A 17,053-nucleotide genomic window follows, 5' to 3' on the forward strand; every position below is an offset into this window, starting at 1 on the left:
TTATTTAATTCTTATATATATATAATAAAGTGTTATTGTTTATGCTTTATATTGTATGTGTGCTTTTCTGAGTGTCACTGATCATCCCATTTGACAGAAATTAGTGGCGGAACACCCCCTGCCCCATTACATATGCCCTTAACTGCACCTTCCCCTTCTCAAAAGAACATAAGAATAGCCTTACTGGGTCAGACCAATGGTCCATCAAGCCCAGTCGCCCATTCTCACGTTGGCCAATCCAGGTCACTAATACCTTGTCAAAACCCAAGAAGTATCAACATTCCATGCTACCGATCCAGGGCAAGCAGTGGCTTCCTCCATGTCTTTCTCAATAACAGACTATGGACTTTTCCTCCAGGAACTTATCCAAACCATTCTTAAAACCAGCTATGTTATCCACTCTTACCACAACCTTTGGCAATGTGTTCCAGAGCTTAACTATTCTCTGAGTGAAAAAAATTTCCTCCTATTGGTTTTAAAAGTATTTCCCTGTATCTTCATTGAGTGTCCCCTCGTCTTCATAATTTTTGACATCCTTCCCCTCTTCTCCCCTCACCCTATTTCTTCTCCCTTTTTACAGTACTTCTATACATCTTGTTCATCAGCTGCAGCCAGTGGTACCTTCTGGCTACTGGCCCCTAATCATACCTTCCTCCCCCTATTCTTTCCCTCCCCTCCCCTTCCCCCCTCTTCCTCCCATCTTCCTATAAGCTATTTTTAATTTCCTTCCATCAACAGTCGAAGGCAATGCCACTTCTTCCGGTCAAATTTCCCTCTGAACTTATCTATCAGCTTTTCCATCTCGCCCAGGACTTTGAGCCTATTTCTCCAGTCATACAACATGGGATCCTCTGCCCATTGACTACAGAATTAAGTTTATGATACTTGACCATAACCCACAAGACCATCCAAGGTGGCATCCAGAGCCATTTGGTTTCTCTTTCTATCTGCTGTGTTCCCACGTTGCCTCTTGTTTAACAGCCATTCCAGAAATTGTGTTTTTTCATTTTGTTTTGTCATCCCCATCCTTGTGGAATACCTTGTCTCTCCCTCTATGCTCAGAAAACCCCTATAAGAAATTTTGAGCAGACCTTAACACATACTTTTTGGGTATCACATTAAGAAGGTAGGGGATGTTGGGAACTTAGATAAGAGAAGAAAAATATATGACTTATTTTATTGTTGTATTTGTGTATTTGGGTTGGTTGCTGCCTTTTCTATCATTGTTATGGAGGTTTTTCTCCCTTATTTTTTATGGTTGTAAATCGCTTTGACCGTCTGGCTAGCAAACTCAAACAATCCAGTTTAAATGCGCATGCATAATCTTCAAGCTTCTCTATGGAATATTTGATCCTTTTGTCCCCTTATGTTGGAATACCCTTAGCCTTTGCCCTTTGAGAAACACACAAAGATATGTTAGCCTTCCCTTCCTTTAAGGGAATTAAATCGTATGGGAAGCTCAGTCGATCTTTTGTTTTCAAGTTTATAGAGATCTGGAATGAACTTCCTGACTCCATTAGGCTTTTAGGCCAGCTGCAATTATTTCGTAAATTCCTGAAAACTTTATTGTTCTCGCAATTTTTAAATGGTTTAACTACAGTCTCAACGAAATGATAATATTATAGTTATTTTTCTTATGCTTTTCTTATGTACTTTAGTTTTTAATTAGTTTTTCCTTCTCCTATGTTTTCTGCCATGTACTCTAGTCTTAATTACATGTGAACCGAGTTCAGTTCCACTGGAAGATGACCCGGTATATAAACCAAAGATTAGATTTTTCCTCTAGTAAATATGTTTTAGGGTTTGTTTGTTTTTAAAATAGCACTACCCCCTCCCACCCTCTCACCAAATGCACAATGTTTCTGTCACCTATGTCCAGAAAGTCAGAATTTTGGAGCAAGTCATTCTCCAGTTTTGCACAGCGTAATATAAATAACCACAAATTGCAAACATACAGATAGAAAGTGAACTAAGCTGTGCAGTATCACTTATGTGGCAATTTTTATATGACGAACAAAAATGAAACCCTAATACAAGGGAGGTGAAAAAATCACAAAACAAGAAAAAAACCTCCCAAACCCCAAGAGTAAAAAACAGGTAAGGGAGAGAGACAAACTGAGGCCTCAGCTAACTTTAACCTAAATTTTATTAGAAGGGAGAGCCCTCAGTCACACAGCCACCTACTGGGAATTCCCAGAGGAAAGGCTGTCACTGGCTTACACCCAGAAGAGTGTTAACTGTGAAACATCCCCGGGCTCTCTCCGAACAGGTGAATAAATAAAGTGCACCCCAAACGTGCAAAGTGTGAAAAATAAATGAATCAAAAAAACACACTCTGGAACATTAGTTTGAATTTGTCTCTATCCCTTATCCAGGGGGCCAAAAGGAAAAACAAGTGTCCAAATCTAACCAAGCCAAACACAATCTGGAAGTACTTAGCTTCTCCGTGTGACAACAGCCAGCAGATGATAACTTTGACGAAGTTATCTAATAAAATTTAGGTTAAAGTTAGCTGAGGCCTCAGTTTGTCTTTGTCTCTCTCCCTTACCCGTTTTTTACTCTTGGGGTTTGGGAGGTTTTTTTCTTGTTTTTTTTTCTTGTTTTGTAATTTTTATATGAACAAGGATGGCAACTCTCCAGCCCTTCATTTCTCCCCACTACACTTGCCTGCTTTTCTCATGTCTTTGTATCTTTGTTTTTGTCTACGTATTTCTGTTTCTAAACTGTGTTACGTTATGGTATTTTGTTAGCATGTAGTTTGTATGGGATTATGTAAAAGTCCAACCTGTTTTCCCAATGGAAGGGGGTATTGGTGTTTATGGCAGTGTCCTGCAAACTTTTCGGTGCTGCAGCACACTAAATCTGGTGTCTTGGCCGGAAGGCATCCGGAAGTGTGCGAACGTCGACATGATGACATCACACGCATGATGTCATCGTGTCGACATCCACCCATGCGCAGAGTTCCTCCGGCTCTAACCCTTGACCTGGTGGGGGATCCTGAAGGAGAGGAGGAGAGGCATCGGTGCTGGCTGACTGCCTACAGGATGTGTCTCTCACCGCAAGTCAGCCTGCACCAGAGTCTCTCCTCCTTGCTGGCGTCTCAGGGCACACCTGGAACCACAGTTTGTGATACACTATTTTAGGACCTTCTATTCTAATTATATTACTGCCTATTCATAGTCAGAGTTGTTGCTCTCAGTCTTGGAATCCTTAAGCAAAATCAGGGATAATAAATGTCATAAAAGGAAGTCAGAAAGACGTAAATATCCAAAATGAAGAACTGACTTCTGTTAAGAACACTGTCTAAAGGGAGTGATCAGTTGGAATCTTCAGAAGTTCAGAAGCGATGTGATTGCATATCACGAAGTTAACAGAGTTTTACGACTCACTGCACTAAGCATCTTCAACATCTACAATCGGGTTTCCTGAAGCAGAGTTCGAAATGGGGCCACGTTGCGACTCCTTAAAGCATTTTTTTTTAAAGCTAAGTGAATAGTATTTTCCATCTAACCAACTCAGTGATTTATGCATTCCATACATTGTGGTATAAGGAGAGAAATCCTATCTCAGTTTGAATGATTATAAATCATATGACCAATATAACTTTACTCCCAGTCTCAGAGAGTGATCAATGTACCCCATTTTATCCTAGACCGTCCATCCAAACTCACACGTAGAACCCACCTGTTTAGCTACCCTGCCCTTAAGGACCTGCCGTTACAAAAGATATCTAAATAGAACTCTTGCCTTCCAAACAGGTCATCACAATAACTGGCTGGCCCACATCATCTCACGCTCTTCATCCTACTTAAACTTCAGGATACTACTAAAAACTAATCTTTTCACCCGATTCATACCCTAAGACCCTATGCCCACCCTGGCCCTCTATCTCTATATGTCTTTTACGCAGATTGTCTTGACCTTCTTCACTGTACCATTTCATTGCCATAATTGTACCCATCTTTCTTTCTGTTTGTACCATTTTTTCTCTCTGTTGTACCATTCTTTTCTCTATCACCTAATTTTATCTGATTGTAACATTGTACCATTTTCGCTGATTGCCCAGCCCTTCTTCGTTGTAAACCACCTAGAACTACTATGGCTTTGGTGGTATATAAGAAATAAAATTATTATTATTATTATTATTATTATAAGATGGGTACACCAGGGAGGGAGGGCTCTTGAGTGGGCTGACTTGTTGGGTCACCGGCCCTCTTCTGCCATCATATTCTATGTTTATATAAGAAGTTGCGATGACTGGAAGGCGAATTCTTTTTGTAGGGTGGCTTTTTAAGCTCACCCTTTGGAATTTCATATCTCTGAGCACTTTATACCAACAATTGATCACTCCCTTTAGACAGTGTTCTTAACAGAAGTCAGTTCTTCATTTTGGATATCTCAGTTTTAGAATGGCAGAGGTGCTGGATGTGTTGTTTTGGTTTTTTTTGAGAAGTTTCATGTTACTTGCAAAAGTGAGGATTTTGTGTCACGAACTGAAATGACTCCAAAATTTAAGCATGGGGGGAGGGGGAAAGTGTTGGAGTAGAATACCATTCTGTACTACTACTTATCACTTATATAGCGCTGAAAGGCATACACAACCCTGTACATTTTGACATTTATAGATGTCCCTGCTCGGAAGAGCTTACAATCTAACTTGGACAGACACGACTTATAGGGTTGGGGATGCAGAACCCAAGGTACGAGGAGTGACATAAAAACATAGCACTTTTCCAGCTTGGACATCAAAAAAAATCCAAGCTAAGTATTAACCATTTAAAGTTAAGGCTTCCTTAATAATTTATTGGAATGGAATAAAGTGAAAATGAAACAAAGCATTCAATATATGCAAGAAAATAATACATTTTTTAAAACTTTAATAATTTGAAAAAAGAAGGGCTGTGACTGATGATAGCTTGCAAACGGCTAGTCTGTTAAGACAAATTCTAACACCAGACAGCTACAGGCGCTTGAAGTCTTTTCCCTTTAAAAATAAAAAATTGCTTAACTTATTAACACAGAATAAGACTCCACACCTTTTCATTAGTTTTGAAGGTGTATTTGGTCTATAAAAACATAAGACACATGCTGGATCACACCTAAGGACCAACAAGCCCAGCATCATGTCTCCAAGCAAGGTCAATCCAGGTCAATGTGATATGGAAATGTTTATGCAAATGAGCCCTCCCTCCCCTCAGTACATTTCTGCACAAAGCTCACCATCCCCTAGAGCAGTGGTCTCAAACTCAAACCCTTTGCAGGGCCACATTTTGGATTTGTAGGTACTTGGAGGACCTCAGAAAAAAATAGTTCATTCTTATTAAAGAAATGACAATTTTGCACGAGGTAAAACTCTTTATAGTTTATAGATCTTTCCTTTTGGCTAAGTCTTAATAATAATATTGTCATTTATAGCTAAAGAGACTTATGATCAAGAAACGGTTTTATTTTACTTTTGTGATTATGATAAACATACCGAGGGCCTCAAAATAGTACCTGGCGGGCTGCATATGGTCCCCAGGCTGCGAGTTTGAGACCACTGCCCTAGAGACTGCTTCTCAATACTGAGTGGCATAGGTAGAACTGTGTGTATTAAACTTCTGGTGGTACAAAGAACAGATTTCCCTGAGATTCTGTTTAAGAGCTAGTTGTGTACAACAAGAGTAGAATGATAACAGGGATGTTGCAGTTTCTTTTATTTTCCCCAAAAAACAGGACAAGTGTTATAGTAGAAAATTAGGGTACAGCGTATCAAAACATCTGGGGGACTGCTTTACTGGGAAACAGATGGGGAGATGAAGGGGCAGCTAAAGGGGTTCAGGAGTTGTTGAAAGGAGGTTGTTGAAAGGAGGAGCAATGGTTCAGATCCTGCTCTGCACGATTTAGCCCTGGAGCTGTTACTGTAGCCAGAAGTTCGAGCAGCAGAAGGAAACATTGCCTCATGAGCTCTTAGAATTCTCCCACTTCTTGTTAATTTTGCCCACTACTGATGTAAAGGCCGAGGACACAAATTCAGTACCTTTTTCCAAGAAACTTCTGCAATGATTCAAAAAAAAGGAAAATACATGATTTGTGCTCATTCACATTTGCCTGTTCTAGGGTTACCACATTTGTGAAGTCACAACAAAGGACACATAACCCCACCTCAGTCCCGTCTCCCAATAGTCTCACCCCTGCCCCGCCCCACTTTTCACCCATTCCTTTATTCTTCCTTCCCATCTTCTGTACCCTTTTGTTGCTTCTCTCCCTCCCTCCAAACCCCCTGTGGGTGATTCTCCCTCCCTCCCCTGCAGGTGCTTTTCCCTCTGTCTCTATCTCTCCCCACAACCCCCTCCCTCACAGTTCTTTTATCACTCTCTCTCTCCATCCCGCTTCTCTCTCTCCCTCCCTTTACCCCCCCCCCCAAACCAGACAGTGCTTCTCTCTGTCCCCCACCTACCTCCTCTTCAGGCCGGCCAACAGAAACAGTGAGGGGAGCCTGCTACCGTTTGCCTGCTCCAGAAGCTGTCACACTGGAGTGACTTCCTGTTCCTGCGTAGGTGGGACGCTCCAGAGAGATGCCCCTTCCCTTCCCCCATACCTTTTTATCTTTGGCACATGCAGCCATTTAGTAGTTGTGTCAGCTTCGGCACTCTCTGCCGTCACTTCACAGGTGCAGGTCCTGGAAGTGATGTCAGAGCGCCAAAGCCGACATGAGCAGCAACTTCATGGCTGCTCACGCTGAAGATAAAAAAGGTACAGGGGAAGGGAAGGGGTGCACAAGTGCATGGCAGGGGGTGGGGGTGGGCAGAGAGCTGGAGGGGTGTGAGAACCCCATGGAGGACCGCGCCCGGGGCGGACCACCCCCCCTTCATCCCCCTTACTATGCCACTGCCCAGTGGTGTAGTGAGGGTGAGTGGCACCCCTCCTCCACCCTCTTCTATGCCCCCACCTTCACATGCTCCTTCCCTGCCCCCGCTTTCCTTCCCTTCCTCTGTACCTCTGTAACATTCCTGGTGTGAGCAGCAACCCTCAACCTGCTGTCGCGCTAATGTCGGCTCTTTCAGGAAGTGATGTCAGAGGAAGAGCCGATGCTGGCGCAACAGCAGGTTGGGGGCTGCTGCCAGCGCCAGGAACATTACAGAGGTACAGGGGAAGAGAAATGGGGTGCACATGCGGCAGTGGGGGGGATGGGGAAGGAGCAGGGAGGAAGACGGGCACCTGTGCCCTCACCAAGTCAATGCCACCCCCCCTTACTAAGCCACTGACTGCCCAACTTTTCAGAATGCCCTTGACCCAATCATGCCAACCTCATGGCCATGCCCCCTTTTGGGTGACGCACTATTGGATTTAGGTGCCCAGCATTATAGCACACAATCAGATGCATGTGCAAAACCTAACTGGTGCTAATTAACATAAGTAATTGGCTGATAGCATCCAATTATTAATGTTTAGCAGCTCATTAGTTAATTGAATCGCACACACACACACCTTGGGATTGTGCCCAGATTTGGATGCCTAAATCTGGGCACCATATAGAGAATCTGGGGGTGTATCGGTTTATCTGTCTGGGCTTCTGCATGGAATGTGACATTTGAGTCACTTGATTTGTCCTGGTCTCAGTTTACCCAAGTCTGTCTTTCATTTCCGCTAACTATACCAGTATCAGAAATGCACTGCCAGTTCTTCCACCTTGAAGGTGGCTGCACAGATATTTCTGAAGTCCTGGTGCAACCTGCTGTGATCCCATGTGGATCAAGATAACTGCAGCAGTCTGAAAAAGTATTATTCATAATGTATGAAGATAAACTTCTGCAGCAAAAGATCCAGCCCAAGAGCACCTGACTGGTGCTGTAGAAACTGGTAGGCACAAGAGTTGAATTATTAGTAGTAGTAGACTGAGACTTACTTTGCATTATCCAACATTTCACTCAGGGCTGTGGTGCTTTTATCAGAAATAGTCTTAAAAAATTCACGCACAGATTCGGTGGTCTTTTTCACGGAGGAGTCTTCTGCAGCGTCAGTTTCTGCACAAACAGAAATGGGGGAAGCCTGTCTCTCTTTCTGTGGCTGGAATTGCTCAGCATGGTCAGAGATCCCAGGCAGTCACATTCTGTCCCCTCACACAGCTTGGCTGTAGTAGACAATGGGACTCGCTCACTTCCACCACCCCCTCACTCCCCCCCCCCCCCCCCATTGTGATACAAGGTACATGAAAGCGCTTCTTACGTGTGAAGAGAGCCAGCAGAAGGACCAGTACAGCAGCTGCTAAATATGGTGCTTTCATGATGAAATCTGGCCTATGAAGGAAACCTGCCAAACACAGGAGAAAAGTCATAGATATTAAAAGGCAAGCATTAGAGATGATTAAAACTCACTTGCTCAGGGCTGGGCTCCCGAGAGATGATAGTGTTCTGACTGGCTGTCAAGACTTTACCTGCTAATTATTTAATGTTTTTGCCCCCCCCCCCCCCTCACACAATCATTCTGCCCTCATGGCAGAAGGAGGAGCTCGCTCATTGTCAGCTGCAGAATTTTTGAGGTGATGGGTTCTGATAACCCAGTCATTCATGTTTAAAAGTAATAGATTAAAAAAAGGTATAATTTTGTCTGTTATGTTTTATTTCTATTGTACTAACAATATATTTATTAACTAGCTTTGGAAGGCAATATCTTCTTTGGGTCAAAAGAAAAAGGTTCTTAGGAAGCTAGTCAAAAATGTTATTAATGTCCAATTTTTTAAAAAAGGTATCATTTTTCCTTTTTCTTTTTGTTTCTATTTATTACTTTTTTAAAAGTGGGCTAATATGGCTACCACACCAGTTTGTCCAAGCTGGAAAATATGTTCAAAAGTCAGATCTGCATTACTTTTCCTGTCGTGGCTAGGAACATATGGCACCTACTCTCTGCATGACTTACAACTATGGGAAGGGGTAAAACGTGGACCTTACGGACCTCGTGGATCTAAAACCGCACGTCCTTAAAAATCTGAGGTCCATGCTACTTGTAGTTTCTGGCTCTGACAGAGCTCAATGACAATTTAGCATTGACGGATCCTAATGCTTTTTCCTCCCTATGCTGAGACTAGCGGCAAAACCTTTGCCCTGAGGTCTGTGCCACTTTTAGTCTTAGCATAGGGAGGGAAAAGCATTAGGATCCATCAGCGCTAAAATGTCATAGAGGTCTGTCAGAGCCAGAGACAAAGAGTAGCATGGATCTCAGATTTGTAAGGATGTGCAGTTCAGACCTGTGAGGTCCACGAGGTCAGATGCACTGCAGACCTTTGCACACATTTTTTATACCCCGCCCCCCCCCAAACCCAGCTATTTGCCATCCAGTGTCCTATTGTAGGGGCTCTTGGAATCAGCATGGAGGGAGAGATTCTGGAGGAAGGGACGATCAGGCTAATTAGCAAAAGCCACGGTGCGCCTCCTCCCTCCTTAGCCGTTAGGGAAGGCAGAGCTGGGGGCCTGAGCTGAGCGTGCAGGGAAAGTTGTGGAGTAAGCTAAAAGGCAGACTTGTCAACGCACGGATCTCAGATTTTTAAGGAAGTGCGGTTTTAGATCCGCAAGATCCATGAGCTCAGCGTTATACCCCTTCCCCACGACTACTGTCACTATTTATCATTTCTATAGGGCTACTAGATGCACAACTTACAGTATTATTGTCTAGCTAGTGCTCGGATAATTCGGTCCCTTGCTTGATTACATTTTTCTTTTTCTGGAGAGAACATGGTGCTCGCGTGGGACGCTCTTCCCTCGGTCTTAATTGCCGAGTCCATGCGTACTGCACAGCCATTAAAGCGGACAGCAAAACCACTACATAAGCTGAAGATCGAAGTTTTAAGCCTTCAGGGTCAGACTTTGGTTCCACATTACCAGCTTCAATGTGCCTGTGAAACCCAAGGCCCCATTTCCTGGTAGGAGAGGTGGACAAATGAGTTAAAAGTAGGTTCGGGGAGCCAAAACCTCTGGGCTCAAATCCTGCGTTCACCACTTGATGCAGTTTGGGACAAATTCATTTTACTACCTTGTGCCTCACTTAGGTTGTAAACTCTTCAGGACATTTATTTAGTCATCCCCCCCCCCCTTTTACAAAAGCTTAGCACGGTATTTAGCGCCGGCCATGGCGGTAACAGCTCGGATGCTCATAGAATTCCTATGAATGTAGGAGCTGTTACCACCACGGCCGACGCTAAAAACCGCGCTTCACTTTTGTAAAAGGGGTGGGGGTTAGATGGTTAGTTTTAGATCTCGTCCTCCCAGGGGCGCTCAGAATGGGTTACAAGCTTACATGCATATTAAAGTGTTTTTATACAAGGTGTTGGCAAACAAGGCATGGCAGACCTTTGACTGACAGGGACGGCAAAACGGTCAACAAAGCACGGCAAGACACAACATATGGTGAGACATAGCATGACATGGATCTATTGTACCTGTTGCTACTTTGTTCCGGAGTTTGCTCCAAGTTTAATAGTTGCAGGGGGATCAGATAACCTGTTGAAAACCTGGAATCTGGTAACCCTTACCTTTTGCTCCTTCACACTGTAGTTCTTTTGCATCCATCTTGTCAAGATACACCATGGTGTTCTCTCAGACTATGTATCAAGTTTATTAAAAAAAATTTTATACCGCTTATTCAAATTTCTAGGCGGTGTACAACAATAATAATAAGAAATATCTTTAAAGGAACATAACAATTAGACTAAAATTTTATGCAAAACCATGTTCGGTTAGTAGACACGTACAAAAACATATACGAACTGCACACAATTGGGAAAAAAGGATGGAACTACAATATTTGAGAAAAGGCACACTTAAGGAAGAAACAATAGGTAAGCCCATTCTTGCGTTGGCCAATCCAGGTCACTAGTACCTTGTCAAAACCCAAGAAGTATCAACATTCCATGCTACCGAACCAGGGCAAGCAGTGGCTTCCGCCATGTCTTTCTCAATAACAGACTATGGACTTTTCCTCCAGGAACTTATTCAAACTTTCTTAAAACCAGCTACGCTATCCACTCTTACCACAACCTTTGGCAATGTGTTCCAGAGCTTAACTATTCTCTGAGTGAAAAAAATTTCCTCCTATTGGTTTTAAAAGTATTTCCCTGTATCTTCATTGAGTGTCCCCTCGTCTTCATAATTTTTGACATCCTTCCCCTCACCCTATTTCTTCTCCCTTTTTACAGTACTTCTTATACATCTTGTTCATCAGCTGCAGCCAGTGGTACCTTCTGGCTACTGGCCCCTAATCATACCTTCCTCCCCCTATTATTTTCCTCTCCTCCCCTTCCCCCCTCTTCCTCCCATCTTCCTATAAGCTATTTTTAATTTCCTTCCATCAACAGTCGAAGGCAATGCCACTTCTCCCGGTCAAATTTCCCTCTGAACTTATCTGTCAGCTTTTCCATCTCGCCCAGGACTTTGAGCCTATTTCTCCAGTCATACAGAATTAAGTTTATGATACTTGACCATAACCCACAAGACCATCCAAGGTGGCATCCAGAGCCATTTGGTTTCTCTTTCTATCTGCTGTGCTCCCACGTTGCCTCTTGTTTAACAGCCATAGAGGCTGTAGTTGATTTAGTCCTTAAAAGGAGAGTTTTAGCATAAGCGTCTTCAAATAAGAATGTTTTTAGTTTTGCTTTGAATTGCTTTGTCGTGGATTCGATCCGTAAATGTTTAGGCAGCGAATTCCAAAGAGAGGGTGCAGTGACAGCAAAGTTATTAAATCTCAACATATTAATTAGTTTTAATGATGGTACAACGAGAAGATTTTGTGATGTGGAACGAAGAGATTTAGTGGGATAATAGGATAATAGGGAATAATCAATAAATTGGTTGATTATTTGAGCAAGTTGTAAAAGTTAATAGCAGAATTTTGTAACTAATTCTGTGTTCGACAGGCAGCCAATGTACATTGATTGAAAGAGGAGAAACATGGTCATATTTCTTTGTGCCATGTACAGGACTAGACAGCTAGTATCTGACACCTATGAGCACCAGGCTGATGCTCTCCTATTCTTTCCATATGGTACTTACTGGGGAAAAAAATAACCTTTCTGGGAGCTGCAAGGAAGAGGCCCTGTTGCAGGCGCAAGTAACTCTTCAAGCATTTGAGGGCACGGGGCTCATGGTGCTGTTCAATTATATAGCAGTATTTACTTGCCTGAGAAGTTCTGCCCTCTATCTTGAGTCTGTAATGGTGCCAAGTTGCCTTTCTTACCTGGAGTCAATGCTTCTTTGGGTTGTGTTCAGTTTTGCATTGCTGCACTGACCAGTTTTATATCCCACATTGGAGGGGTAAAGGTCAGTGTGGGGAGGTGGGAGGTCTTGTTTTGGACAGGCATAGGAAGCTATCACAGCTGTTTACTCAGCTTCTGCAAAAGCCTGATATAAGCAGGCGATTAGGGAGGAGATAGGTCAGGCTAATCAAATCAAGGCTGCAAAACTAAACTGCAATCGTACCACACCGTCAGGTCTCAGCCAAGTGACCAGCTCCAAATATTACTCAATGGCATTTGGATCAGAAGTTGAATTGTGGAGGTGCTTCTGAGGAAACTATTGGTGTCTAGAAAGACTGAGTAGTCACTCCAGGCATAAAAAATTCACAACACACAATTACCATAAGTGGGTGGGTGGAATACGTCTCTCCCCATAGTAACATGGTAGATGACGGCAGATAAAGACCCGAATGGTCCATCCAGTCTGCCCAACCTGATTCAATTTAAATTTTTTCTTCTTAGCTATTTCTGGGCAAGAATCCAAAGCTTTACCCTTTCTGATTCCATCTTGCCATATTCCTATAAAACCTGCCAAGGGAAAATGTAATACAGAGATGCCAAAATAGTCAGTTCCAGGCTGGAGATTTGAGAATGATCTGGGATTTCTGACCACTTCATCCTGGTGCATTATGGGACTTGCAGCTAACAATCTCTCACTGCTATAGGATGTATGCTCAAAACCAGGACTGGAACTGAGTAACTTGGCATCTCTGTTCATATGACTATTGACCTCTAGTCTACAGCATTTTGGACACTGGATTAATTGAAATTTAAATGCAATGACACTACTAAACATAGGAACATGATGGAGGATAAAGTTCAAATGGCCCATCCAGTCTGCCCACCCGCAGTAACCATTATCTCCTCCTCTCTCCAGTAACCATTATCTCCTCCTCTTACATGCCTAGCCCACATCTTCTTGAATTCAGACACAGTCTTTGTCTCCACCACTTCTTTCGGGAAACTGTTCCTTGCATCTACCACCCTTTCTGGGGAAACAAAGTATTTCCTTAGATTACTCTGAAGCCTATCACCTCTTATCTTCATCCTATGCCCTCTTATTCCAAAGGTTCTTTTCAATTAACAGAGATTCGACTCATGCGCATTTATGCCACGTAGGTATTTAAACATCTTTTATCATATCCCACCTCTCCCGCCTTTCCTCCAAATTATACAGATTGAGATCTTTAAGTCTGTCCCCATATGCCTTATGATGAAGACCACACACCATTTTAGTAGCCTTCCTCGGGACTGACTCCATCCTTTTTATATCTTTTTGAAGATACGGTCTCCAGAATTTAACACAATATTCTACATGTGGTCTCACCAGAGTCTTATATTGGTCATACCTTTTCCTATGCACACTAGCATCCTTCTAGCTTTCACCGTCACCTTTTCAACCTGTTTGGCCACCTTAAGATCATCACAAACAATCACACTCGAGTCCCATTCTTCTGTCATGCACATAAGTTCTTCACCCCCCTAAACTACCGTTCCTTCAGGTTTTTGCAGCCCAAATGCATGACCTTGCATTTGTTAGAATTAAATTTTAGCTGCCAAATTTCAGACCATTCTTCAAGCTTTGCTAGGTCTTTCTTCATGTTATTCACACCATCCGCCATGTCTACTCTATTGGAGATTTTGGTATCATCCGCAAAGAGGCAAATCTTACTTGACAGCCCTTCAGCAATATCGCTTATAAAAATGCCAAAAAGAACAGAACCTTGAGGCACACCATTGGTAACATCCCTTTCTTCAGAGTGCTCTCCATTGACCACTACTCTCTGTCATCTTCCACTTAACTAGTTCCTGACCCAGCCCATCACTTTGGGGCTCATCCTAAGTGCACTCAGTTTATTTATTAAACATCTGTGTGGCACACTGTCAAAGATTTAGCTAAAATCTAAATACACCACATCTACTGCACTCCCTCTACCCAATTCTCTGGTCACCCAGTCAAAGAAATTGATCAGATTTGTCTGACAAGACCTACTATAATGAATCCATGTTGGCTCTGGTCCTGTAATCCACCGGTTTCCAGAAACTTCACTGCCTTCAGGAATCAAATAATATTCTCTTAAATGACTGTAGGGCTTGCTTAATCATTAGATAAGGCTAGGTGGCATCCAGGAAAGCAGCTTGGTGAGGGATGGGTAAGGTGGCCATACGTCCCGTTTTCAACGGGACAGTCTCGTTTTTGGACCAACCGTCCCGTTGTCCCAACCCACTGCTTCAGGACACCGAAATGTCCCATTTTCAGGGACAGCGTCCCGAAGCTGTGCACGGGGACACCAGGACGGGCGATCGTTTTCCCTCCTTGCCGCGCCGATTCAAACTCTGGGCTGCCACCGTTGCTTCTTGCCTTCTTCCCGACATCAATTTTGACATCGGAGAGGACGTTCCAGCCCAGCCAATCGCTGCCTGGCTGGCCCAACTTCCTCTCCGACGTCAAAATTGATGTTGGGAAGAAGGCAAGAGGCAGCGGGGGCGACCCAGGATTTGAATCGGCGCGGTAGTGAGGTAGACTGGCAGGCAGCGGTGATACACGGACAGACGGGCGGGCGGGAGGGGGTTGACTCAGGCACTGGAGGGAAGGAAGGAGGTAGGCAGACAGGCTGGTATCGGGGGAGGGACAAAGGCAAGGGAAGACATAGGAAGGAGGCACTGGGGGCACTAAGGACAAAGTACAGGCACTGGGGCACTATGGACATGGGAAAGAGGCATTGGGGGCACTAAGGACACAGGACAGGCACTGGGGGCACTATGGACATGGGAAGGAGGCATTGGGGGCACTAAGGACACAGGACAGAGGCACTGGGGGCACTATGGACACGGGAAGGAGACACTAGGGGCACTAAGGACACAGGACAGAGGCACTGGGGGCACTAAGGACACAGGACAGAGGTACTGGGGGCACTAAGGACATAGGAAGGAAGGAGGGAGGGAATAGAAAAGGACAATTGTTGGGCCTGAGTGCAGAAAGAAAGAAATGAAAGAAAGGATATAAAGTCAGAAGGAAACACAACCAGAGACTCATGAAATCACCAGACAGCAAAGGTAGGAAAAATGATTTTATTTTCAATTTAGTGATCAAAACTTGTCAGTTTTAAGAATTTATATCTGCTGTCTATATTTTGCACTATATTTGTTTATTTTTCTATAGTTACTGAGGTGACATTGCATATTTTAAAGTCATTTGCCTTGACATATTTGAAAAACCCCCAAATATAAATGATAATTAACATTTTGTCTGCTAATAGTGTGCTTTGTATTTTTTTGAATTTTAAGGTTACCATTATGAATTAATATGAAGATATCATGTGTGCATGAAAAATGAATGGAAGAAATTGGGGGTAGGATTGTGGGCGGGACTAGGGCAGGGTTGGTGCGGGGCTAGGGTGGGATTGGGGTGGGGCTAGGGCGGGGTTGGGGGCTGGACTGACAATTAATAGATGTCCCCTTTTGATGAAAAAAATAAATGGTCACGTTAGGGATGGGGGAGGTGCAAAGAGCAGATGCAGTCATTGTAGTTTGTGAAGGTCCTGTTTCAATGGCTTTTTGGAAATGTTCATCATATACAGATCACACACGCACACACAAAGTTTAATATCTGAACTTATGAGGTCTGATTCTGCTCATGTTTAAAAGACTGTTCTGGGAGAAGGGGTGTTGGAGGGATCTCACAGTTGTTGAGTTCCAGTATCATAAAATAGGGGTGGGGCAAGGAACCTGAGAGTTAATTGGGTGTGATGGGAGCGCAAGTCTTGCCTAGGGCAAGGGTTCTCAACCTTTTACTGAAAACACACCAAGCCAGTCTGGTTTAAAGATATCCACAAGCAGGGTGGAGAGTACCGTGGGGGGAGGGGATGGTGGTGGGGGGTATAGAAAGGTTCTGGCACTTCGTTACAGATTTGATCTATGGGGTTCGGTGGGGGGAGGGGGGTGTGTGGCAGCTTCGGGGCTCCTCAGAGTGCCTTTCTGCCTCACTGGTCTCGCTTGCCCTAAGTAATTAGGGAGGGGGGGGAGTTTGGTTGATGTTATATTTCTTCTGTACATGCTTATTCTCTTATTGTATATGATGCATCATTGTTTGTATTGTGCACTCTTGGGGTGCCCTGGTGTTGTATTTACTGTTGTTTGCATCAATAAAAATTGTTTGAACCTAAAGATATCCACAATATATCTGCATTGTAGGCAAACCTCTCTCCTGCATATTCATTATGGGTATCCTGAAAACCTGAGAAATCTGGGTTAAGAGTCACTGGTCTAGGTCAGTGATTCCCAATCCAGCCCTTGGGGGTAGACCTAGATAGTCAAGTTTTTAAGATAGCCATAATTAATATACATGAGTAGGGTTACCATATGGCTCCAGAAAAAGGAGGACAGATTGAGACATCCAGGTTTTACTGCCACTGAAAGTAAAACCCGGATGTCTTATCCGTCCTCCTTTTTCTGAAGCCATATGGTAACCCTATAACATGAGTGATTTGCATAAACTGCCTCCTTGGTATACAAATCTATCTCATGCATATTCTTTGTAGATATCCTAAAACCTGACTGGCTGGGTGTGCCCCGAGAACTGGGTTGAGAGCCTCTGGTCTCAGGTGCTTCATACTGGTCCTAGCACTGTATGATGAATCCATTCTTGGGGTCTACAGTAGAGTTACCATATGGCTCCAGAAAAAAAGAGGATGGATTAAAACATCCACTGCTTTCAATGGAAGTAAAACCCGGATGTCTAAATCCGTCCTCCTTTTTCTGGAGACATATAGTAACCCTAAATACGGG

Source organism: Geotrypetes seraphini, chromosome 13 (assembly GCF_902459505.1).
Source record: "Geotrypetes seraphini chromosome 13, aGeoSer1.1, whole genome shotgun sequence".
In the NCBI taxonomy this organism is placed as follows: Eukaryota; Metazoa; Chordata; class Amphibia; order Gymnophiona; family Dermophiidae; genus Geotrypetes; species Geotrypetes seraphini.